At 45.8% G+C, this 27,137-nt stretch overlaps 1 long non-coding RNA gene across 2 annotated transcripts in view; it reads right to left on the minus strand.

Annotated features, from left to right (window-relative positions):
* The window catches only part of LOC108640416, a 100,326-nt gene that overhangs the window by 22,481 nt on the left and 50,708 nt on the right, over positions 1-27,137 (minus strand). For both annotated transcript variants that reach the window (XR_001921168.2, XR_001921169.2), the window contains one exon: positions 17,934-18,310. This is a non-coding gene — a long non-coding RNA (uncharacterized LOC108640416). The remainder of the gene's footprint in view (positions 1-17,933; positions 18,311-27,137) is intronic.

Genomic DNA, 27,137 nt, shown 5'->3' on the forward strand with positions numbered 1-27,137 from the left:
ACGAAAGCCCAAAAGCCAAACCCTCATCCTTTCTCCCAAGAGCAACACCACATTATCACTCAGAAAAATTTAGTCCTGAGATAAGTTTATGGTATGTGAATATCTGATGCAGAGTCTAAATGGAGGAAGCCTTACAGGCATTTTCTATTCTATGAGGCAGGGGCCTAGTTGAGCCTATGTTGTAAGCCATCATGCAGGGGCTTCTGCTGGAGCCAGATGCAATGTAATTGTTTTTTATTTTATAGCATGAGCAGGACACAGCTCTTTACTCCAAAATAAAAGAACAACACCCTGAAGAACAGAAACTCCAATGAGCACAGCAAATCATCAAAATCATAGAACCACAGAATAGTTTGGCTTGTACAGAATCTTTAAGTATCATCTAGTCCAACCCCCCTGCTATGGGCCATCTCTCACTAAATCAGGTTGCTCAGAGCTCTGACCAGCCTGTCCTTGAACGCTTCCAGAGACGGGGCATCCACAACTTCTCTGTGCAACCTACTACAGTATCACATCACTTCACAGTAACTTTTAACTCTGAATTTTTCTCATTGCTGTATGGCCCTTTGCATCCCACCAAGCTAAAGCCACTTCAGTCCCCTGCCATCCCTTGTGGGTTAACACCTCCCCAACAGCTCCTGCCATCCCATATGTACTTCCCACCTTCACAGCTCCTTTTGTATCTCTCCCAAGGGCAAGTTCCTTCCTGTTGCTCATCACTTCTTAAATCTCATCACCTATTGCTCACACAGCCTCAAGGCCAGTGGTTTTGGAAGCAGAGGAAGGCTCAGGTGTACACTCTCAGGTAGCCTGCAAATTCATCCCTGAATGTAGTAATTCCACAGGTTCTCATGGAGCTGAGCACATTGGGTACAACTCTCACTTGCCATTGAGTCAATTTTTTTTTTTTTCATTTTATTGCAGCCAATATTTTGCCCTAATGACTCAAAAGTAACATGCTGCAAGAGCAGTTGCCTTACCTGTTTTTGCACCTCCTGATTTGCCGTGCTGAAGGAGTGTAATGGCTCTGGAAAAAAAAATAAACAAAAAACAAACAAAAAACCCCCAAAGAATCAAGGAAAGCCACTAATGGCATCTATTAAAAAGACAAAAATTTCAGGTCCTGGAGAACAGCTACAAAGATGCAGCCTTTCAACACAAGCTTTCATTTCAAGGTGACAACTTGAAATTACATGAGCTGCCCCATACCCTGTACCCCCACTGAGGGAAGCAAAACCTCTTCTGTGAAACCTTTGTATGGAGAAAAGAAAAAGGACAAAAGGTGCCAGAGACCCAAAGCACGTTCATGGAAATGTATGGATAGTGAAATTAAGGTTCCTGGCTCTCGGTATCACACAACAGCTGTTATAAAACAGTATATTCCTCTCAGCTGCACAGCTATCAATACTGCATGAGTCATTTGTAATACTTATCTAATGGTGAGTAAGCTGCCCCTGCCAGTCATACTTTCCAGATAAATCTGGAAGAAAACAAGAGGGAAAAAAAGAACTATCAAAACATGTTATCAAAGAAATAAAATGAATGGGATGGTATTCTGTCAGCACCTAAAACAGCAGAGGGAGAGGTGGCTTGGGGCTCATCAGATGAAACATGCACACCAGGAGAAGAAAGGCCCACACAGAGTATGACTGAAGTACCACTAAACCAACCATAATGTGACCCTTCCTGCTGGTGGATACTTCAGCAAACACCTGTGGCAGAGGCTGTACATTGACATAGTTTTTGGGACAGGGACTCAAATTTACAGATGTGGCAGTTTGGGGGTTTATGCTCAACACTTCCTTGCTTGGTAGTGAGTGCAGGTCGAAGTGAGAACCCAGTGCTAGGGAAGAGCTGCTTGGGGTTGGTTTCTGTAACATCCTGAACAGCAGGGAAACCCCAACTTACCCATGAACCGGGTGCAAAATGATCCTGAACAGGAGGGATCTTTCCTCACCTACCCCTGTTTTGACTAAAGCTCAACAACTAAATTGCAAATAATGTAGTGGTGAAATTAATGACAGAAAAAGACAAAGATACCTTCTTTCAAATGTACTTGATGAAAGCAACCCTGAACGACCACACTGGCTGTTTTGCACACTGTTTTGGCCTTTGTGTTGCTGCCTGCCTGTGCCTTGGAGAACTCCGGTGAGCCACAGGATCTGAGGTCAAGACCTAGAGAACTTTCTCACGAGAGAAATCGCTGCTGGGGAGGTGGGGGAAATACCCTAAGGGTCTCCCAAGGGGGCTGAGTCATCACATGGGTGTCTTGTGGAGATTTCAGAGGGGGAGTTGGGGTGTGGGGGCGGAAAGGGGAGAAAACTCCAAACACCTCCCCAACTTCACATACTAGAAAGGTAGAGAAAACCCCATGTATGAATCACCCTGCCCTGACATCTCAGAGCCATGAAAGTGTTTCACACAGGCTGTCATGAAGGTTCATGCCAGCAGAGAGGAGCCCATGCGCTGTCCTTGCAGCCTGGCTGTGAGGCCTTGTGGGCAAGAAGATTCCAGGGTGGGCAAAATGCTTCTGTTGGATTGCCTGCAAGTGGGGAGCAGGCACGAGGGGATGTCCATGGGGACCAACACAGACCCACCAAACCCCAAGACCTCCACACCCAAGAGTAAAGCCTGAGGTGAGGCCACCTCTATATTCTCCTACCTGGAAGACACTGGAAAATAAAAGCTTTTATCATGGCTAGGACAGCATTTTGTACAATCACAGAATGGTTTGGGCTGGAAGCATCCTTTAAGGATCATCTTGTCCAAATCAACTGCAATGGGCAAGGACAGTTTCCACTAAACCAGGTTGCTGTGCCAGCATCTCACCACTCTCATCATAAAAACTTTCTTCCTCATGTCCAAACTAAATCTATCCTCTTTCAGTATAAAGCCATTCCCCTTTGTCCCATGTCCTTGTCAAAAGTCCCTCTACAAATCTCCTGTAGCCACTTTAGCTGTTCCAAGGTTTTCCCAGAGCCTTCTCCAGGTTGAACAATCTCAGCTCTCTCAGCATTTCCTCACAGGTGAGGTGCTCCAGACCTCTGATCATCTTTGTGGCCTCCTCCAGACTTGCCAAAACAGGTCCATACTCTTCCTGTACTGGGGACTCACTGCTGGGGCAGTTTCACACTGCACCCCCAGCACTGCTCAGGGTTACCTCTGGCTTCCATACCTGCCCAGGGACAGAGGCTCTTGTCAGACAAGCGCAGGAATTGACGCCATCAAGAACAAGCTTGACTGTGGTTTTTCTCTGGGTTAAATTTTGTTTAAGTCAGTGTTGCAGCGCTGCAGGATTCCATGCTCCCAGGCACCGACACCAGGGATGGGCTGGAAATCAGTTTGGGAGAGTAAAGTCAGTGGGACCAGCCCCTTTGGCATCGGCACACTCACACCAGATGAAAAGGGCCCCATAAGCACAGCCTCAGACAGTTGCTCTCAGCACTTAACCATCAACCTTGGAATAAAACTGACTCCATCACTGGAGCACAGGCTGTGTATGGGGACAACCATTCAGAAATAAAACCAGGCCAGCTTATTCTCTCCTGAAACCTCAAATTCATTTTCATTAGATATACTTTCTCCCCTCTCTTTTTCTTTCTTTTTTTTTTTTTTTTAAATAGGATTGAGAAGGGCCTCCCCAGAGCCCAAATTCCATCTGCATCCACCTCAGGCAAACACATAACCCTGCACAGAAACAAACCAAACACCTCGGTTCCCTCACTCTTACTGAAAAGCTTCCCCAAAACCTCATTTCTGACACGATTAGAAACTTTCTTTTTATGTTCAGCCTAATTACAGTCATGCCAGGTAAGAACCATTTGCTCCTGAACCATCTTTTTGCCTCAGCAGGTCATCTCCTCCCTGATACACCTTATGGGGCTGAGCAAGCTGTGCTGCTCCAGGCTCTTTCATCTCAGGTCTTCCTGTCCACCTCTTCCCATTTGAGTTTGCCTGAAGAACACAAGAACTGGAGCCAGTCAATGCTCTTGGGAGGGCAACTTGTCCTCTATGAAACCTCTCCCGTTTTTCCAAGTACACATCTGCTGCTCTGAGACCCTTTTACTAGAGCCTTTAATTCTTGGTTTGGGGCTTGGTTTGGTATTTTTTTCCTTGTTTTGAGTTGCATGATCAAAACTGCCTTTTAAATGTCTATATATACATTTCATGGGAAATCAGTATATAGGGGAAGAGGGGGAAAACCTGTCACATCTTACCACCAAGATGCAAATATAACATAGAGTAGGAAATGAACTGGCCACAGATATAATCTAGCCCTGTCAGCGCTTTTGTAGCATGTGTGATACATTATTAGACACAAACTAGGAGATTCCCACAAAGGAAAAGACCATTTTGCCAGCTCAGTTTTTGGTGGGAAAAAAAGAAAGAGAGGTCTATTTGGCCTAGCATAGGATTTAGCCTAGCCAGTTTTGCAGGAATAAAAAGAAAAAGAAGGAATCAATAATAATCTATGTAGCAACCTAACACAGTTCCGCACATTTCTATCAGTAAATAAATGTAGCTGTATTACAAGTATTGCCCATCTGTATTACGATACAAAGGCAAACAAATGTGCATCAGCAGCTTTGGATCAAGGCTCTGGAATTTACAGAAGCAAGGAAAAATCAACAGGGGCTTTGCCTGAATAAAGACTGCTGGTTTAAGCATACATGACTTCTGTCAATGTTCAGTGAACCAGCCTGGCTTGCATGCGTGTGTGCACAGTTAAAGATAAGTATCTAGATATATTTATATCAAAGAGGGAGAGGGGAAAAAAATCTCGCATGCAAACATGGTGACATTCACACAGATCTTGCAGATCTGGAGGCAATTAAATGGTGCTCTCGTAAGAGGTCAGGGCTCTGGAGTTGATAACCCCTCTGACACGGGCATTTTCAGAAAGGGGAGCTCATTTGGCTGTCCCTACACACAGTTGCTCTACACACAGTTGCTCTACACACAGTGAAAAAGTCAGATAGAAAGCATGCAGTGAGGTGACACAGCACTGCAGTCATCCAGCTCCTCATTTGCCACGTGCTAGAGAACATTTTTGGATCCTTTATTTTGGGCTTGGAAGTTTGGAGACTGGATTCTTAAAAGAAAATGTGTGAAAATAGTGTGTTTCTCTTAACCACTGATGTGTCTGTTAGTTTGATAGCACTGTTATGCTGCTACTGGTGAAGTGATTGCGTTTTTAATGGAGCAAAATTGCAGTCACTTGTGGCATTCAAGAGAACTGCTGCTCCGTATCTCCTCCTCTGCAGTCATCTATTGCTGGATTCGCATCTGGTTTGGTCACTCAGCTCCATCCAGCTGCTCCAAGTGCACCTCCCAATCCCTACAGTAACTACTAATTCTCTTGGGGCATAAATATAGCCATCATCTAAGATGTTTGCAGCCATTAATTAAATTTCCAGCACCAGGTACTGTGAGATGCTATCTCTCTTCGAAAGCAGCAGCCTTGACTCAGCATAAGGTAGAGAGAGAGGGAGAGACTGTGCTTCTTCACTTTCTTCAAAGGTCAGCAAGGGAACGCCCCGGAAACCCTGAGTAGTAACACCTCATCCTTAACCAAAGCACAGGAGCTGTATTTAGGCAGCTGCCTGATCACAAGAGCTACAAGGACACGTGTCTGCTCAGCAACAACCAACTTGAAACGCAGATGCCTTTTATTAGCCGCCCCTGTATTTAGCTTGGCTCAGAAGAGCGTGCTGCTCCGCTGGTGGGTCCTGCAGCGTATGGAAGAGCAGTTATTAGTGAAGCTAATTATCAACAATGTGGCTACTTAGAGGACTAAAAATAGCACGGCATATTAATAGATGGAGTGCAAAACTGGGACACAGAAGATGACGATTCTGATCTTGAGTGAGGCAGCATGCTACACGTTCTCGGGTCAACCTCCTCATCTGGGTGTTTTGTTTTTACAGTTTACAAAGCAGGCAGAAAAATCACTTCTCGGAAAGGCTGCACGGCTGAATTCCTCAGCATCCAGGAGCACCGAGAGGTCCTCTCCTTTATATCCACACAAGTGGAAAACGTTCCTGTGTCAGCAGGACTGGCTCCCGTACAATAATTTCACGCCATTTATGTGGCTACTCAGGTGACAGTTCCCAGAAAGCTGTAACATTTACCCTAAATACCTGAGTTCACTAATCACTGATCAAAGGAATGCAGACTTTGGAAATGGTTTCCAGTTGACCTGGAGCTGCTGGAGCAGAGCGGCAAGTGAAGCCCTTGGTGCTCTGGCTCACACCCGGCACTGATCTGCAGACAGGAAGACCACTGCAACAGGGGGAAGTGTCTGACTCACTTATTTCATGCAAACTTTAGCCAATTCAAAGATCTCATGATTTGCATCTAGCTAATGACCAGAGACACAAAGACTTGTAACGACATTATAAATCCCCCTGCCTCCCCACCCCAAAGCACAGGCTCAGCTCAGTACCTGAGAGCACATACGTGAGAAATCAAGCCCTTTCTTTCCCCTGACTACCCTTCCAGGCTGTAGAAGGGTAGTACCACCACTGTGCTGGAGGACATCTTCACAGCAGCAGACCACACCAGCCTCCAGAAGAAGGAAAGGACATGAGGAGCCACAGCGTGTCTCCCAAATCTCTTATGTCCCAGAGAAGCTCCAGCGCCCAAACCCGATCAGCCTTGCAGGGGTTCCAAGGCACCCTGGTACCACGCAGGCTGCCATCTCCCTGGCTTCCAGGCTTTCTTTGAAACCTCACAACACTGCTGGCTATATGCAGGGTAGCCAGATGTGCACAACCCCTGGTCCACCCATGCAAGCTGCAGTTGTGTGGATGCAATGGACAGTCCCAGGAAGCCAAATAACCCCTCTATATCTATCCTGCTGATATAGCTGTTTGTATGAAGGATTAAAAAAATTGTCCTTAAGGACAATGCAACTGCTATGCTATAGGAGATCTGACTTCTAATAACTATAATGCAACATACCTTAATGAGTAAGAAAAGGGAGTGGAAAATTAATGTGCCCAGCATTTGCAGAGAGATTCATCTATTTATTTAAAAGACAGAGTGTGCCTCTGAGAATAAGACAATGCAATCCCACGGTCAGTGACAGTCCTACATTTGCACTGATGTAGAAGAGAAAAGACTCTGCCCTTGAGTGTTTTGTTACCTTCTCCTAAAGAGTTCAAGATGATAAAAAAAAAACCAGCAAAAAACATGAAAGCCACAAACCATACCAGTTTCAATACAAACAAACAGGAATGTTTTCTTTAGCCTTTTCCACCATGGAAGGAGTGAGATAAGTGGACCTTTCATATGAGTGTTGTGAAAACAGCTGCAGGAAGATAAAAATTGAAATATATGTTAGATGTAACTGTCAGCTACCGGCGTCTCAGGCTGCAACTGTTCCCACGCCTAATCTCCAAGATGAGCAAACAAAAACACCTAACAGGGCTTCAAAAATTCGGTATCCATCAGCTGCACAACTGGTTTCCTAACCAGAAAGGGTGCTAGCACCCCCTAAAGTGGAGGGTGAGTCCCAGAGGCAGAGTGCTGAGCAGGAAGAGGAAGGACGGAGAGGGGAAGAAGATACCCAGGAAGGAGGAGCAGTCTTCTTCTTCCTCCTCCATGTTTCCTTTCTTCCCTGCTCTCATGGTACCAAATTTCTCAAGGCTTCTGCCTCCTGCCATGTTTTCTAGTGGACATAAACTCCCTTATCACCCTTTGGAGCAGAGTCTCATTGAAACCCAAAGTGGCTTTAAGAGCCAGGAGTGGCCCAAACCAGCCCAAGTTCCTCACTGAGCTCCAGTGGTCCCAGGAGAAGACCCAGCCCAACAAGGCTGAGGTGCTGGCACATTGTCAGGGTTTCAAGCTCCAGCTTTACCATGCGCTAATCCTCCTTGGGTTTGGGTGAGGTGTTGGATCTTCCACAGAACTCCACAGCAGAAAGGGGGACGACCTTCCTCTTCTGCACTTTGCTTATCACAGTAACTCAGCTGCAGGACTGCTGCAGTCCAGCACCTGAGCAGGCACACGGGGACTGCTCAGCACTGCAGGCAGGATGGATTCTCAGGGGTGGTACTGCACAAACCACCAACAGGAACACAAAAAGAAAATGGCATCAAGTTATGACCCTGGAAAAAAATTAGGGACGGGCCCAGTGCATGCTTCTTCCTTTTCAAGTAGATGGAACATTTTCAAATCTATGACTTAATTTTTTTCTAAAATATCCCTACATGTTGGATAAAGCAATTTGATGAGATGGAGGTGATCTCCAAAGCCAATATCCCCTGCACCTTTGATGGACCAAAGGATTTTTATCTACTTAAAGGTAAAAAAAAGATGCTTCAAACTGAAAAAAAAAATATGTAAACTGTCAAAAAAGTGATTTTTTTTTCTTTTTTTAAAATAATCACCTAAGTCATAGGCAAAGAGAAATTAAATTAGTAAAGGGGAAACTTTAACTAGACATTGGGAAGCATTTAACAACTTCATGCATCTTCCAGTTGGGAAAAGCTTCCCATGAAAAGGTCAGTGGAGGGGGAGTACAGCCACCACCGGCTTCCCAGCCCAGGGAAGCTGCCTAATCCAGCGTTGGCAGCATCCTGAGCTGGGTCCTTCCCAGCTAAGCCGCTGCAGGACGGAGCTCGGAGCTCGGCTGACTTCATCGGAAGTGAATCCCCCCCCTTTCCCGCCTCCCCCTCTGGCCCCCCATTCATGTTAGGAAGGAGCCTGGCAAACCCTGGGGAGATTACAAGGCAGGGGAAGCAGGAGGTTAAAACACTCTGAGGCCCCTTTCAGTCTAAAAGACAAAGTATTCGTGAAGCTAAAACAGATGCTTTGCTGAAAATAAAGAGTGGTTTACATGAGTCCCAAAGAGAAGCCAAAAAATGAAAATACCATACAGTCCCAGGAAGCTGTGAGCATCCTGCTCTTATAAATAACTACAATACTTGAGTCTACAATAGTATTGTTGAAACATTTTGCAATGGTGCTGAAAAATTACGTGTGTTGTTTGAAGGATAAATTTGAGACGGCACAAAAAGGAGACCATGCTGCTGAGTATGATGTAATGAAAGCTCTGAGTTTTAAAACACATATATATTTACAATTTACTTCCATGAATGACACAAGGAGGACTGACAAGACCAGCCACCCAGGCACAAGGATGAGTGATCGCCCACTTTAATGAGCTCTCAACAACCAGAGCAGAGATGCCAAGAAAAAGCCCATGGAGAGATTAAGTCAGCAAAAGCCACTTCTAAATGTAATTACTGTCGATTCTGGTCCCATTTGGTAGGCTGGCCTGTTTCCCTAGAGACTCGGAGAGGAGTGATATTCTGAGAGAATATTCTGAGAGAATATCACTTTCTTTAGGTTCACTAACGTTTGTCCATGGCCTTTTATGGTAATTTGATCCAGTGTACCTGTGCAGGTGAAGGGATGCTCAGGCTCTGGGCTCATCCACTCCTCCACCTTTCTGCTGAACCTGTCACCTCCAAGTTGCAGCAGTTGCCAGCAGTTTCTTGGCAGGAGTATGTGTCTGCTACTTAACGGACTGAAACTGTCATGTTTCTTCCCTTTCAATTAATGCAAATGGTTTCATTGCAATAGGGGATCACAACTTGCAGGATTTCAAGAATCACAGAGTCACAAAATGGTTTGGATAAGAAGGAACCTTCAAAGATCATCTGGTTCCAAACCCCCTTGCCAAAGGCAGGGACACCTTCCAGTAGACAAGGGTGCTCAGAGCCCCATCCAACTTGGCCTTGAACACTTCCAGGGATGGGACATCCACAACTTCTCTGGGCAACCTGCGCCAGTGCCTTGCCACCATCACTGTAAAAAGTTTCTTCCTTATGTCCAATGTAAACCTGCCCTCCTTCAGTCTGAAGCAATTCCCCCTTGTCCTACCACTCCATGCTATTGTAAAAAGTCCCTCTCCATATCTCTTGTAGCCCCTTTAGGTGTTCTAAGGTCTTCCTGGAGCCTTCTCTTCTCCAGGTTGAACTACCCCAGCTGTCTCAGCCTTTCCTCATAGGTGAGGTGCTCTAGCCCTCTGATCATGTTCTTATATCCCCCTTTAAGCACTGGAAGGTGCTCTAATGTCTCCCTGGAGCCTTCTCTTCTCTGGGCTGAACAACCCCAACTCTCTCTGTCTTTCCTCACAGGAGAGGTGTTCCACTGAGACACTGTAGTAGATAAAGGCAGCTCTCCTGGGGGTGAGCTTACCCCTGGAGTCTGGGTTCTATTTTTTTTATCTATTTGATGAACACCTCTGGTTGCTACTCCTGACAACCCACCCTCCACAATGGCAAAAAGACTCTGCATCATCTTCCCTCAATCTCTGGAGCTCCAGGTGAGAAGCAAGTCTGTCAAGTGAGGGAGCAACATAACCAAGAGTAAGATTTGGCTCTACTTCATGTTACTTTCCAGAAAGCTTGAAACACCTGTGCAACTGTGCTGGGAACTGCCAGTGAAACTGTGCTGCAGTTGCTCTGCAGGTATTCACACTACACCATGCTTTGTGGGTTTTACATTCACTGGTTACTTATAGACACTGAATTCAAGGATAGAGAAACATCTTCCTACATACTGCTACTTCAAGCCATCTCTCACCCCGCTGCCAGCAGAGCTTTTCACAGACTTCCATTTGGCATCAACAGGTGATTTTTCATCCCCAGTTTCAAACTAGACCAGTACAGAAGTAAAAAACAAAAATGCCAATTTTTCACATGCAGAATGTAGTGGCAAAGAGAAGAAAAGAGGGAAAAACAGAAGGGAAAAAAAAAGGAGGAATAAAAAAAAAATCAGAAAAAAGGAAAGAAAGGGAAGGGGGAAGGAGACATGGAATAAGGGATGGAAAGAAGAAAATTACTATGTGAGGTGACTTTATTAAGATTCAGACACCAATCCAGCACTTATTCACCTGGCATACTGCCCAAGGAGAACAGGCACTGCATTAGGTACCAGGTCTGCTGCACACCGCCAGCCCCAGGCTTTAGTCTTTCTCCTGCACAGACGGCCCCATGATCACGTTTCGAGCCTTATAAATTATTTACATCAGATATGAGGAAGCGGAGACATTAGAGATGGAAAAGATGCACCAGCCCATCCCCTGGGGAAGAGAGCTGGATCCTTCCCTGTGTCACATGAGCGAAGCAGTGAAGCTCTGTCTCTCCTTGGGAAGGTGTTTTGCTGCTCCATGCTCTCACCAGACTGAATTTCTTCATGATGTCTTTGCATAAATTGCATTTGCTCTGACTTCTGATCCCTTCTTCCTGGTATTACCACCTGCCTGCATCCCATGCAGCCCCCTGGAGTTGCACAGCATCACTGGGACTCTTTCCTCTCGAAAATTTTCAAAAGAAATGAAACATTCTGCAAAGCCCAGTGAAAGATACCTTGAACAATAATCCAGCAACTGAGTATTTAAAAAAATAGAACTAAAAATCAGAGTCATTTTGAAAACGCAGGACCTTCAGCTAGAACTTTGCTCTTCCTGCTTTTGCCTCCCAGAGGGGGAAGGCAGTCACTAGCTAGGGATCCAGTCAGCAGGAAAATATTTCCTGAGCTATGGACTGACTGCTTTGTAAAGTTACTCCTGCAGCACCAAAGGAAACAGAGACTCCAATGCAGCTTCATCCTTCCTCCCACAATGTTCAGCCAGTCAGTTTGTGGGATGGGGCAGTACCCATCCTCCTGAATGCTTGGCAAAGTTCAAAACACAAAGCACAAAAGAAAGCACAAAACAATCCCATCCCCAGCACCACATTTTAAGAGCTAACTCCCCCCTGACAGCAGAGATAGAGTACATAAAGGAGCGTGTCATGCTTTGAACTCCACAGTAATTCACCTCCTTGCCAGGATTTACACATTCTTTCTGCAGGCTCCAAGAGTTGTCAATGCTTCCTTCACTTACAGAGCTTCATGCAGATGAAAGACTCCCACTGAGAGTCGTCAAGATTTACTGCAGTTTTGGTTCAGATCAGGATCAGGAAACCGCTTACACGTGCGCTTAAATACTGCTGAAGTCAAGGGCACCCGGCTGCACGCTCCCATACTCCAAAGCAAACAAGAGGAACCTTTTTTTTTTATTGGAATAAAAAAGCATGGAGAATCTTAATTAAAGCTAGATGGAAATCACCTAAATGAACTGTTTGTTACTGTAACAAATCAGGTGGGAAGATGACCAAGTACAAGACATGAGGACAGAAACTGGATGGGGAAAAGCTGGCACTGAGGGTTTGCTTGAGCAAGCAGAGGGTGCAGGACACAGCACTTGTCCCCAGCACCTCTGAAAACAGGCTCTGCATTTTCAAGACACCAAAGCCAGAGAGGAAAGGTTCCCAGTTACTTTTTAGTGAAGACTCTCCTTCTAACAGATGTATTCTGGTTTGCTTAAAATGGGAGTGAACAAGCTCATCTGCTTTTTCCCTCTGGTGTAATGCATTTCTGCTGGCTTGTCCAGCCCTGCATTCACAAGTTTATGTGGTACTGCGAAGCCCTGAGCATGGAGCAGATGTTTTGGAGGCTCTTCTAGACTCCAGAATTCATACCTGGCTGGAAGAAACTGTGGTGAACAGATTTAGGGGTTCAAGTATTTGGGAACATTAGGTGGTTCAGCCCATTCAGTCCCCATTCCCACACTCCCAGAGCTACACATGGGACATCTGTCAGACACCATCAACTGCAGCCCCAACAGGTTGCTCCACAGGCCTCTGCCACTACATCACCTTTGGCTGCACCAGAGCAGGACCAAAACTGGGCACAGACAACATTCTGGCCATGTACTAGAATTGCTGCAACCTTCCCATTATGAGTGTGTAAGCCTAACCTAGATAATGGTTTCTAGCATGAGCGCTGCAGGTTCCACATTGACTGTGTCTTAGTGGCTTCTAAAGAAAAATTACCTCAGTTGACAAATAAAATTACAGGTCTTGGGGGTTTTTTTCCAACTGTAAACTCAGTCTGGGAACTGAAAGCGAAGACACGAGCTCTCCTCGTCACCTCACGCACTGCCACCCAGCACATAACCTCGACATGCTTGTGGTGTGCATGCTGTGGCTGTGCTGGGTACTTGTTCGGGTAGGTGGGCTACATGCCATGATGTCATGGGTACCTGGGCTGCAAAACATGGGGATGTAGATGCTTAGCATGGGTGTGCAGGTTGCACGCTGTGCACAAATAGGGTGCACACCGTGGGATCTGGGGTGCACTCTGCAGGAATGTGAGGCACATGCTGTGGGTACGCTGCCTGAGTGCAGCTCAGTCAAAGTTATGTGCAGCAATTCAGAAGTCACAGCCTGAGACAATGGACAGACAGAGTATGCAGTTGGCAGCTGGAGGGAAACCATTCTCCTCTTTCTTTTAACAAATCAAACATGATCCTGCAACAGGATGAAAAGTAGGCACCTGGCAGGACAAGCCAGGTTGACTCAGTTGGGACTTACATGGACATGCCAGCTGGTCACATCAGATGGCCACTAGCCCTGAGCACGGCACTTTTCCAGAACCTTCCCAATCCCCTGCTGAGGCAATGACCTGTTCTCACAGGATGGGACAGCACTGCATCCAAAGGCAACAGGAGATAAACAGCCACCTCAGCAGGAGCCAGGTAATGTGGAAAAACGTGACTGTGGTGCAATGGCATGCAGACACAGCTGGGGAGCGGAGCCCAAGGGCCAGCTGGTCATCCACGGCCCTGGAGACCTCCATCCCACCATGACCTCAGGGCACTGGTTGCTCAACCGGTGGCACAGGGCCAGGGGCTGTTGGGCAGGCCTGAGGTTGCTCCTGTGAGGTCAGGGTGACTCAGCACGATTCAGGGAGGAAAATGGTGAAGAGAAAACATCTGAAGGAAGGAGGACTTAGCCACATGTGATGGCACCTGGAGGTGCCTGGGACCTCCATGCTGCAAGCTGTGATGGGTGCTGGGCTGCACCATCAGAAAGCAGGAGGAAGGACATGGAAAAAACTCAGTCAGGCTGTGGATGCTGTTTCAAAAGGAGGAAGGTGGCTGCACATCCTCAGGGTGGTGCCACCCACAAGAAGGGTGGCAGTGTCCCACTCTCTGACCCCTGCCACCCCACCCTGGGGATGGGGCACCCTGGGGATGCTGCACCCATCAGCCCCAGCATTTCTTGCAGGCCAACAAAGAGGATGGCTGCTGCAGATGGCAGAAGAGCCGCCCCAAGGAGTCAGTCAGAGCACAGCCTTGGCCCACTGCCACACCACAGAGGGCTGTTATCTCTGGGCATCTCATGGGGCACTGCAGAAAGCAGTGATGGTGGTTTGAGTCTTAGAAATTAAGTGGCCTTCTTTGGGTAGCATCACTCAAAGGCCTGTCCCATGTTCCCAAGAGCATGTCAGGTTTGGGCTGGCAAGGGTGCACATAGCGGGACCTTCAGCCACAATGTCCTTACTGTACTGGGCACAGTTATGACCCTTATTCTGACCTAAAGAATGAGTTTTGCTGGACACCTGGGACTAGACCTCCTGCTGTGCATTACGTGGCTGCCACAGGCCAGTTTGAGGATACTTGTAATTAAAGGGGGAGAGAAGTGCCTTGCTCCAGTCACAGAAAAAAATTAAAACCACACAAGACTACTAAGCAGAAGAAATCCACAGTGCACATTCAGTCTCTCTCTGTCAAAGACAGCATTTTACTAGATTTATTTTGATCTGAGAAAATTACCCTGCTCTTAGTACAACACTACATGAGTATTGACCTGTGGAAGACACCTTTTTGCAGGGAGAAAACATGTTAATTCAGAGCTGCCTTTCCCAGGAACCTCCTACAGAGAGTTTGACCATGCTTGGGTGGCTGAGTGGGTGGGTGGCTAGTCTTGCTTCCTGTCCAGGAGGGCTCCTAGGAACAAACCTGCCTTTGTGGACAGTGCTCAGCTAGAGGAAAGGACAATTCACCAAGAGGTCCCTCCACTCTCCATCAAGAGCTTTGCCCAGAAACACTGCAGAAGCTGAACATCCCATGCTGTAAATTCTGCACTAAGAGGAAAAGAGAATGCAAAGGGAAGAAGCCGTAAGGAGGAGCTTTTGTTTGTCTCTCTCCTACCTGCTAAAAACCCAGACAACCCCTCGAATCATCAGTAGCTACCTGATAAACTCCAAAGAGAGAAAGGGAAAGAGAGGAAGGAAATTAACCTGCCCATTAAAGAGGTGGGAGAATGGAGAGATGTAAGCTGTAAGTCTGGAGAGAAGGTATTGCTGTCAGTAGGAGGGGATGCTTTTTCACACCATGTAACTGGAAGCAAAGCCTTCGCACAGTGGAGAAGAGGGTCCCTGGATGTGAAGTCTGAAGTTATCAGCTGTGCATACAAGGACCTTCCAAGTGAAGATGCATTTGAACAGCTGTAAGACCCTCTGTTTTAATCAAATGAGGAGTCTTGCTTTCCCCTTCTCAATCCCATGTCCTCCCAGGCACACAGACAATCCTCAGAGGCAACAAAACCTTGATGCAAGCGCCTCTGACCTACAGACACAAATCCATTTATCGCTGGGCTAGGAGGGTGGACAAAGAGCAGTGGTGTCTCAGAGCTGGGTGCCAGGGCCACTCTCTGATTCAGCAAAGCCCTTGATAAGAAATGTCATCCTCCATTGAGTAATTTTAGCCCATGAGATAAGAATCTCTATCAGGCTCAAACATATGGCTGGCTGCAGAGCACGCAGCAAAATGAGACGGGTAATTTATTTGCTTGTGCTAAGAGCACTCCCAGACCCAGAAAAGCTGATGCAATGAAATAATAAGTGCCAAATTACACTCCATTCTTCTTTGGAGACCTGGAAGAGGCTCCTGCGAGATACACAAGGGGTTGTATCTCTCTCCTTCAAGCACCAAGCCACCAAGGAGACAATATTCTACACAACTAATTGAAGACTGGGCTTCATAGGATTTTCTGAGGTCTGCTCTTCTCATTAAATCCTACTTGTTACACAGGAATTCACACCCACATATGTGACTGGTGCTTCGTATGAAGTGCCAGTAGATGCTTTCCAGGGGAGGAAGCGGAGGGGTTAAATGCCATAATTACACAGGTGAACTCCAATCTCCTGAGATCAGCCCTGGACATTAGGGCAGGACCATCAGCCCACCAGGTGCTGTGATGTCCACCAGCTAAGTCCAACTTAGAACCTCTGATTTAGGTGACCTGGGCTAATCCATATAAACATGATATCGGGCCAGACACTGCATGGCTTAGGTTGCTTAGAGTAATGAACTCCGTAACCTGAGTATGAGAGGAGCATCTGATCCACTGGGACAACTAAAGGACACTCCAAAGAAGTACTTAGCGCATTTAAACACTGGTTTCTGGAAGGATCTGCTGAGGAAGACTCATCCCTAGAGAGCTCTTTCTTATATTCTTTCCTCTCTTGGTTGTCATCAAGGGAAATATCAAACCAAATGGTCTCACTCTGTACAGCCACTTCTACTCCCTCACATCTTCAGTAGAGCAGCTGCTGTTCAATATGTATCACATGCTCCCTCACCACAACCTTTTAATGGGTAATTTCACTCTCAAACTTAACATCTAAACATCTATTCTGAAACAGAAATTTATGATTAACCTGTAAATATTTTAATTTGGTTCTTCCAAGAAACTGGGCCAGACCCACACTCTGATTCAAACCTGCTTTAGAAATGTAGCAGCTACACCTTTGGTCATAGATAGTCTCTTCATTGATGTGAAATCATCACTGCTTCCTGGACAGTGGGTATCTTCCCATCACCGTATCTACCCTTGTCACTGGCATTCTCACTGGAAATATCAGCAGTTAAACCAACAACTGAATGAGTCATAGAGGTTAAAAACTTCTAATACTAAATGATGGTCCTTTCAGCTCAGTGCTGAGATGTGAGGGTGAGGAGGAGCCAGGAAACCCCTGATCTGAGAAAATGAGGGTATTTTCTTCTCACTGGAGTTCAACTCAGCATTTTTCATCATTGCCAAATTTATTAGGGAATGCTGTCATGACAGTAAAGGTCCCCATGTGGACGCTGACTTGGCCTCCATGGCAACATCACATGTACCAACCTCAGAGGAAGAGTCTGATGAACTGATGAACCCTTTCCACCCTCACGGCCACACAGCCCTCACATGAACCACAGACTGCACAAAGTACAGCAGAGGAAAGCCACGTGTCCCTCATGTCTGTGGAGTTGTATTGCTAGAATAAACCAAGCTTGACATCCCTCTGTCATCCTGGCCAGCCTTCTCCTCCAAAGAATGCTTCCAGCACTCCAGAGCCCAGTGCCCAACATGTGAGGAGTCATGCATCTTTATGAGGAAAAACATTGGAGCAGGAAAGAAGATAAAAAATAAATCAAGCTTCAACTTTCTTTTCAGCAGCCAATGTTTTTCAGTTCTCCAAAGGTAGTAAATTGAAACCAGATAATTTTACTCTATTATTTTCCACCTCCTGCCTTTCTCCTCTTGTGGCTTTGGACGAAGCAACGTGATAAGCCCATACATTTCAGCTTGCTCTGTATCTCACCAGTTTGGAAAATATATCACTGTTATGTACTGGAGCTGGAGCTGCAAACAGTGCAGATGAGTGTGAGGGACTTGTCATCCTCACTTCTAACAACAAAGCAACAAATTCCTCAGGCATAAAGTAAAGGCACAAAGCATCCTCCACAAGTGACATATTTTGTGTGTGTGTGTGTAAGCAAAAATACTTGAAATTTTAAGTCTTAGGTACATGGACAACTATGACAGTAGAGATTTGCTGATGATTTTTACCTGAAGCCTACTCAAGGCGTGGGTGATTGCAGGGTGCAGGAAATGGGCAGCAGAACAGGAGAGGGAATGGAGGCAGTAGGAGAAACTACTCTAATCAATGCATGGACTCATCCTGTTTCTTGTCTGATGGATATTTGAGTGAAGCAGGAAGGAAAGAAAATGTTCGGTTGGTTTGATGGTGTTTCTTTTTTTTACCTTATTATGAAGCTTCAGTCCCACTCTGGAAGTCAGGAAGCTGGCTTGTAGCATCACCTCTCCTCTTTCTTCCTGTATCTTCCCTTAAGCACCCTCTTTCCAGACAAACTCTGTCTCTAAAACAAGATCTATATGCCAGGCTTTTCTCCTTTTGAGTATTCCTCCCAACGGCAACACAGCACTGATTTTCATTACTTGTGCAAAGCAACCAAGTAACGCTCTTTCTCCTGTGTGATACTGGAGACATAAACTTAAGCTCCACTGTCCCCAAAGTCTAGAGGGAGGGTTGCCTGGCAAGTTCAGAAAGTCTTCTGAAATATTGTAATCCAAGCCAAATTGCAGCTCATCAATCTTCATCATCGAAAGAGTGGATACACCTGTAAAGAAAACACAGTTTTAATATCTGGATCAGGACAGACTGACAAAGTTCCAGATTTTATGCATGATTTCTATTAGTATCAAAAGAGTGATGTCTGGTTTACCCTTCAAAAGACACCTCGACCTTGCAATACTGACAGAAGAACATGTTGTTCTTGCCTGAAGATTCAGCCAACAGAAGGTACTACTCAAACAGAGGGGATGTCAAAGAAACCCGAAAAATCTAATTCTATCATGATGATAATTCTATCATCTTGCAGGGTTTCAAGATCTTAATTATTCTTTTTACTATTCCGAATAAGTGGGAAAAAACATAAAAACCTTGAAATTTTTAAGGTTGCTAAATTGAAACTCATTTTGATTTGAAGCATTTTGTTTCAACAGTTGGAAAATTTCCCTTTGGTGTCACAAACTTTTACGCTTCGCATTATAACCTCCATTAGAAACAAAGAGTCCTTTCAAATACAAATTCAAAACCAAAATGCAAACACAGTTAGAAAGTTCAGATGTACTCTTAGTAGCCAGTAACCCTAATCCAGTAACCCTAACCCTAATCCAGTAACCCTAACCCTAACCCTCTCCAAATTTTTACTATACTTTTTCCAGAAAGAAGGATTACTGAAGCTGTCTGTCTCCTGAGGGTGCATTCAACTGCAACATGGTGGAGTATTAGTGACAAAGTCACAGTCAGCTCAAATGCCAACAAAGGAAACATTGAGCTACTTTAATCAAATTAAGTGGATTTTAATACACAATGCAACATAGTTAGCTTTACATGTAAATTCTACCCTAAAACAATTTCAGTGCTCAACTACAGACTCATATAGACTAGTAAATTGACTAGCAAATGATGTCCAGGAGCTCCTCCAGCAGACACTGGCCAGACACAAGCAGCCCATTGTAATGGTTCTGAGAAAGAAATAAGCAGCCTTCATCTGCGTTCTGGGGACATTTGGAAGAGATGAAGAATCAACACAACGGAGATCCCTACAAGGTTTCTTTGGATGGGAAGAGCCGCAAAAGAAAAGACCAGCAGCCTCATCCCATCAGGAACAAACTGCAAGTTAACTCCAACCCAGCAACTGAGAAGGATTTCCAGGGCAAGTGACATAGAAACTAGCTCAGGTTTAGGAGGCAGCTGGGAGTAACTTGTAATTTATCTTCATAAAAGAAGAGATCTCTTATATCAATGGATGTTTGGTCCTACCCAGATTTAATGTTCCTAGTTACAGAGACCCACAGTGAAGTAGAGTCCCTGTCCATGAAGGGGGGTTGGAATAGATGATCTCTATGGTCCCTTCCAGCCCAGGCCTTTCTATGATATCATTCTATGAGAAGCAGGAGGGTTGGTCTGTGCTGCTGAAGAAACCCCCCCCTTTGGATGCAATATGTGGCGCAGGAGATACAAATCCATTGATGTTCAAACATACCTTTGCTAGGTAAGCCGAGTGGGATGGATCACCTCATTGCCAGAAGGAACAAGATCATAACTCATGTGGAGGAAGCAAATGGCTCAGGCACTCCCTGGGAGCATGCGAATTTCAGCTAAGAAGATAGGAAAACAAGGCCCAAGCCATGAAGGTGGCAATACCATCCGCAGCTCCAGAGATGCATCTCTTTGACCCTCTCTGGTTGATTTCTCTATTTACATGACAAATATTTATATGCCATGCTGCCTCTCTTGCTCCAAGAACTGCAGTGCTGTTCTGGGGGCCCTGACTCCCTGAAGGACCTCCCCACAAACCACAGTGATGGAAGCTCCCCTGGGGTTATACAACACTATTCATCATGTCCATCTCCATACTGTGAATCACTGGGCCAGGCTGCTCCCTGCCACATAACCAAAACCACTTGATGGCCCATCCTTGGACAGGTCACGGTGCTGTGTCACGCATTAGAGAGGAAAAGACAGGAATAGGATGAGATATGCACCTTTGGGCCATTTGTCTCACAGGCTCCTACCACGTCAACATCTCCTCCTCATGGAAGGGCTTTGCCACACCCCAACAACACGCTTCCACCGTCTTCCCCCATTTTAATGTGCACAACCACCAACATCACCTCACCACCCCTGGAGGGAGGTGACACAACAGCCTTCATGTGGGGTGATGAGATTCTTTTCTTCTTCAAAGACCTTGTGGCTGCCAAGCACCTTTCAACACCAGGTGTCCACGTCAGTACTTTCCAGTGAGCACCACAAACTGGTCTGCTCTGAAGACACACTCTCTGTGACACTGGAAATCAGCCACCAGTAGAAGTCATCGAGGAAGAGGGAGGAAGAGCAGTGTGGTGGAAGGAGCTCCAGTGCACACCAGAGTTGGGTATGTATCAGAAGGGCTGTGACCGTAAGTCGAGGGTTTGTAGTGTGCAGCCTAGAAGGAGACTGCATGGCTCAGGGCACATGGAATTATGGAATGTTATCCTCCGGCTGCTGGCGATATTCCCTTGGGCAGGGCACAACGCTGACACAGTGACATTAAAAGTACAACTTCCAATAGCATCCTGGCTGCCCAAAGCCTTGGCATGAGGCAGCTGAGCTGTCCCAAAGCTGACTCTCCCTGCAGGAACACCGCATGCTGACAATCCTGGCACAGGGATTAGCAAGGCAGCGTTAAAGTGCTAAACACAGACACAACCAGGGAGCGAAACAGCTTCCTGCGAATAAGGGGACAGGCAGGAACATCTTTGCACACATTTGTCACTGCACAGGGAGAACTCGCCCTGCTCTCAGCTGAAGTCAACGTTCAGATGGACAAATGTCTTGCCCACATGGCTGAGCTGCAATAGCACAGGTACACAGTGACCTGTAACCAGGCACAGTACTGGGGCACAGTACTTACAATTACTTGCAAGACTACCTCCAGAACACCCTACCCAAATGGTAAAAGCAAGAATAATTTGGGTTACAGTCTGGATTGCCTTCCTCTCTCACGCTTCCTTGGCAGCTGGTTATCCCTGCTTCTGCTTCTGCTGCCGAATTTCCCCCTCCTCCCCATTCCTGCATTACTCATGAATTAGCAACACACACAGCATCAGGCAGTAAAACGCACCAGCAGCACTGCTGAAGGCACCAACTTCAACAGTGGCTTAAGCAGACGTGCTAAGGAAACATCTGGATGTTATTATCAAAAAGCTTTCTAGGTTCCCCGTCAGATCAACACCTCTGTTTCCTCTGAATTATTATACAAAAGAAACAACATAGAACCAATAATAAAACCACCTCAATTAGAAATACAGTCAGCTCGCTCTAACATCTGGAAATTCATCAGCACAGACCCAAACCATGGGTCAAGTCAAGGAGCTTGGTGCTACACTGTAGCCAGCAATGACAGGTTTGGCTGGTACAGGGCATCTCCATGGGACAAAGCAATCCATCAAGACCTGAAGAGGTCAAAAATATCTGTAGGACTCTGGAGCTCGTGGCATATGTCTGTCCTGCGGCACCATGCACTGGAGATACAGTGTTATTTCCCACCTGTAAAATACTTTCCTTCCCCCAGCTCTGTAAAATATATTCCTAGCAGCTCTCAGCTGTGCAAAGATTTTTGACATGTTGCTGGTGCAGTGAGAAAGGCTGGACTAAAACTCCTTTCAGAATACAAACCAAGAAAAAAAAAATACATCAAAAAGATTAAAGAGACGCTTGGCATATTAAAGAAATGGCTACATGGAAACTTTTTAAACATACGAGACCTACAGGATTGGCTGAGGTAAGAGGCATAATTACCCCAGTGTGAGCTCACAAGGCAGGTCCACGACACTTGGCTACATAAGAGAAGGATGTCACGTACCAGCAGGGAGGCCCTGTTATCTTTGGGCCTTGGGCTGGCACAGCCACTGGGAGTGCAAGGTTTAATACTTGTACCCACACTTCAAGAATAATGCTGAAAAAACTGGAGAGAGTTCAGAGGACAACCACAAGAACAAACCCAGGCTTGTAGCAAGGAGCTCAAGGAAGTCAATCAAAGAGAAAGTTAAAAGGCACCTCACAGCCCGTAGGTACCTGTCAGAAGAGTGTTCCTTAGTCTGCCAGACAAAGGCATAACGAGACCAAAGGTTGAAAGTTGAAGCTCGAAAGAAAACAAACCAGAAACAACTGTACCATTTTTCAGCACTGCAGGTAATTAACAAAGAGAAAAGTTCTCCAACTGCCATGGACGAGGATCCAACACCGGCAATTTTTAAAATAAGATGGGATGCTTCCACCTTGCTTCTCTCATTCCCCCAGAAATGTATGCTTGGTTCCATTCACAACTGCTGACCCCAGAGTGGAAACTAATTCAAGGAATCTCTGTTATACAGCAGGTCAGACTAAACCAGCACCATGACATTAAAGCCTAGAAATCAATGAGGTACAAAGAACAAGAGGCCCAATTATTGGTGGTAGAAAGAACAAGAGGCCCCATTATCAGTGGTTGGGCTTGTCAATCCCCAGAGATCCCTGTCTCATCCAAAACTCCTCTGCATCCCATCACTATCAAGATGTGGATTTTACTGAAGAAGAGCAAAAGTGCCAGATCCCCACCACAAGTGGCAAAGCAAGATGCTGTTAACTAAGAAAGCCACTCCAGTTTTTTTTTCCCAGCTAAAAAAACAGGAAAAATCATATCCAGACAAAAGTAAGTAAAAAAAAAAAAAAAACACTCACAGGGCAGAAGGAAAGCATGATATAAGAAATAAGTACTCTATAGTGAGAACAATCATTCACCGGAACAACCTCCTCAGGGAGATGGTGGAGTCCCCATCACTGGAGGTTTTCAAAATGCAACTGCACACAGTTGCTACAATCACCTAGGCTTCCTTTCCCACAGAAGATTGGACCAGATGATTCCTTCCAGTCTGGGCCAGTCTGTGGCTCTGTGAAAGGCACACAAAACTTTCCTGACTACAAACACTTGAGCTAAAGGAATGAAGCTCCCAACTCTGATGCTCTGAAACGCCTACTGATGTTAATCATAATCATGCTTCTAGGTTCCCTTTGTGCTTCTTGACTCCAGGATTTTCAGATCTGCAGGGTCCCTCTAAGCCTCAAAAGCATATCCCAGGACATGGTCCCTAACTGCATCCTCTCTCAGAGAGCTGGAAAGTCCTCCCTGCAAAGAGAAAGCAAGTCCCAGCTCCTGGCTGGTTTATTTAAAGTTTTCATCATCATGGTGCTGGTTCATAGTTGTGAGTTTGCAATACCTTCCCTCATTCATGCCTCTTCTTCCTTCAAGGCTTAAAATGTGTGGGCCCACTGTGACAGCCCACGTTTTAATAGGATTAAAAGAGTAATTAACCTGTGGCACAAAAATCAAGGAGCTACTATCACTCCCTAAGAAACCTGGAGACTGCAGTCAAAATCCAGCCTCCTCCAGCCCTAAACGTACATTTGGTAGCTGGAAAATACAGGGGGAGCCAGGAATGGAGATGAACTTTTGGGGCTGCAAAGCATAGCAATCATTCTCTAAGACCGAGTCTGAATCTTGCATAAGGGAGGTCACAAGTTTCTTACCTTTGATTTGAACAGTACTGCTAGTGTTTGCCTAAGCCCCACCTTCCAGGGAGGCATGCAGGCTCCATGCAAAGAGCTCAAGATATGGAGATGGTAAGTCACCCTCTTGATGGCTGGCTTGAATACTTAAAAGCCTTTGGTATTTAAAAAAGGCACTTTAACTCTGATTTATCTGCACTACATTTGCAGCCGGGGTGCCTGTGATATAGCTGCTGGCTGCGGGAGGTGCTTTGCCTGATTTCCTCAGCTGTTCACAAAATCCATCTCCAGGACAAACCCTGGGGCCCCACTGCTCTCTTCCCCTGCAGACAGCCTGTCTTCTGCCCCCACCCTTTCTTCTGTATTTATAATCACCAAAGGAGAAGTGGAGCTTTCAAAGGATTTAGCTGCTGAGGGTGGCTGGTAAGCAGGAGAAGGGAGGAAAGGAAAGGAAAGGCAGAGCACTTTCATCCCCATTGTTTCCACCCCAAGGTAAATCCACACATTTCACCACACCCATTTTTCCCCCGAAAATGCCTCCTGCTCTCTACCAGCTTTTCCATATACTTACACATATAAGGCTGCCCTTCCCCAAACATCCTCCTCAGATGCCTCACAACCACAAACTCCTGTGACCCTGCACCGTTCTCCCACAGTCTCATTAACAATAATTATTAGTCCAGTTACTAAACCTCCTCCTTGGTGCTCACCTCTCGAAGGACAATTCTAACCTGTCTGGCTGAGCAGCACTCACCACCAGACAGGGAAACCTGATGATCGTGGTCACATCAAATGCTTCCAAAATAAACAGGGATCACATTCCACTATCCAGAGCTGCATCTGCACGGGGAGCTCCTCCTGCCCATCCCAGCTGCCATCTGCAGCATCTTTATCCCACTTGCAAAGGCACAAGTTTCGAGAGCCTTGTACTGAAGCTTCAGCACTTCCACTGACTCTTTCGTATTCAAAATGTTTATTTTAAAATTGTGTTGGTTTATCTCTAAGCACAGATTCATTTCCAACTTATGTCAGCAAAATAAAAACCAAAATGCAAAACAAAAATGAAAAAAGAGCCTGCCTGACTTGGAAGCCTAAAAATAGACCTGTGTATCGCAAATAGTGAACTGTCAGGTAAAGGCTGTGGATTGAAGGTTCAAATGAATAATGTGTTTGTTTTTCCTGCTTCAATACTTTCCTGCTGTTATCACTGTACAAATAAGTCAGCACTCACTAATTACTCTGATGGCAATTTCCTGGGAACTGGTACTTAAGTATCAGGCCAAATTTATTGCCAAGCATCACAGACTAGTCCTCCTGCACTCACAAACAAACAAACAAACAAACAGGCCCAGCTGCCAAATCCCCCTGTCCTTCATCACTGCAGACCCAGCGCTGCCAGCACAGTCCCACTCCTGACTCCAACTTGGGCTGTAGGATCTGCCCTCAGCAACATATTTTTCCTGACAAGCCTGGTTAAAGCTAAGATGCTAATGTAGAAGATGGATCTGGCAGCGCCAGAACGTGGACTTATCTCCTTCGAGGTGTTCACTGTATGTATAAATTGTGGATCCCAAACAGTATTTGTGCAGTAAAAGGGGTTTAATCTTGGGAGCCGAGAGCACAAGCGCCTTTTCTGCAAGGCATACACATCAAGAGAGAAAGGATGGGAAAGGAAATGTCTGTGAAATGTTTTTATAAGGCACCCAACAAACCAGTCTCAAGCCCCTTTTAGCCCAAAATCATCCCACAAGGCTCACAGAGTTTATATTCATGGTTGAAATACATCAAAGAACCACCTAAACAATGCCTGTGGTTTCTGCTGGGTGTTTCTTTTCCTCCACTTGGTATTTATACAGCCATGGATTTGCGCTGTAATTCAGTCAAATGCATTAGAGCAAAGATGAAGGGAGGAGGGAGGAGAGAGGAGAGGGAAAAAAGTGCTGTTACCTGTGATACATCCCAAATGGCATCGAATTTCTGCATAAACCTTTGCTGCAACCTCAACCCAAGATGCAGGTTGTTTGCTGAACAGGCAATAAAAACCCAGCATCCTCCTTTGTGGGCTTTTTCAGCTTTTCAGGGTCTTTTTCTTGGGGATGGTTGGCTTGCTTTGGATTTATTGTATTATCATTCCTTTCTGCTTTCACCGTGAGCCAAAGGGTTAAGCGATCTTTCAGATCCTCCCTGGATGCAACTCCATGCATAACAAGAAAGCTTCCAGCCCAGTGAAAACAACTTGAAAGAAGAGCAGTGACCCAGTGACAGGCTTAAGTTTCAGGTCACAACACCCCTGCTCAAAACCATCCATCTTTCTCTGGCCACAAGTTTGCAGTCAGTCACCTCCCATTAGCGCAATTAGTCTCCAGAATTTACAGGAAAACACCTTTTGGGGACCTAGCTGTTGTTAGCATCCTCTCTTGCACATGAGGTGAGAGCTGTGAGCTAAAAAGGGACACTGCAGGTACACACTGATGTAGCATCCCTTTGCATCCAGTAATAAATGCTAAAACCACATGGAGCATTAGAATAAATAAATAAATAAACCAAACTGCAGTTGTGAGCTTCGGTTTCACTTACCTTCAACTTCTGCAAGGAAATGGGTGTTTACAGCCCCTGTCAACCTGGACACATGCACACCACATTGCAGGCAGAATCAAAGCTAGCTCAGGAGCATCGTGCAGCTCCATTAAAAGCCATGGATCAAAGGAAAGAGGAGGTTTGGTGTTACTACACACTGTGCCAAGGGAAATAGCGCATCTCAGGAATGCCACGAAGAAGGCTGCAGAAGGGAAGGACGTGCCCACTTTCCTCTTTTCCAAAAAAGTTAGAAATAATCTCCTGCTGGACCACAGAATTGGGGATCACAGAATCATAGAATGGTTTGGGTTGAAAGGGACCTTTAAAGGTCATCTATTTCAAAGCCCCTGCAATGAGAAGGGACACCAATAGTTCCATCTCTGTGCTGCAACAAGGACACTACCAAGCAACCCACTTCTAAGAAAACAGTGAACAAAAGGTTCAAAACCCAGCTCCACACGAGCCAAACAGAAACACAGTTCCTGGGAGGGGTATCTTGGCTCATCTGGGGCAAGAAGGACAAAAAACGTCAGTGTATCATCCAGCCCTGAGCCTGGCACTCAGCCCAGCTCCTCCCAAGATCACACCCACCAGGTGTGGCCTTGCTCTAGACAGATGCTGAGAGAGAGTATCAGGATGGGACGCAAATACAGAAAAAGATGAGGATGTGAAAAGAAGTATCGAACACTCTCCCAACCTCCACCATTTTGTGCTATTATCTCTAAAAGCAAGAGCACAAAGGAACAACCTGTGTGTGCAGGTACTTGGGTGCTGAG

This window comes from Manacus vitellinus, unplaced genomic scaffold (assembly GCF_001715985.3).
Source record: "Manacus vitellinus isolate BGI_N305 unplaced genomic scaffold, ASM171598v3 scaffold_1_pilon, whole genome shotgun sequence".
Taxonomy (NCBI): domain Eukaryota; kingdom Metazoa; phylum Chordata; class Aves; order Passeriformes; family Pipridae; genus Manacus; species Manacus vitellinus.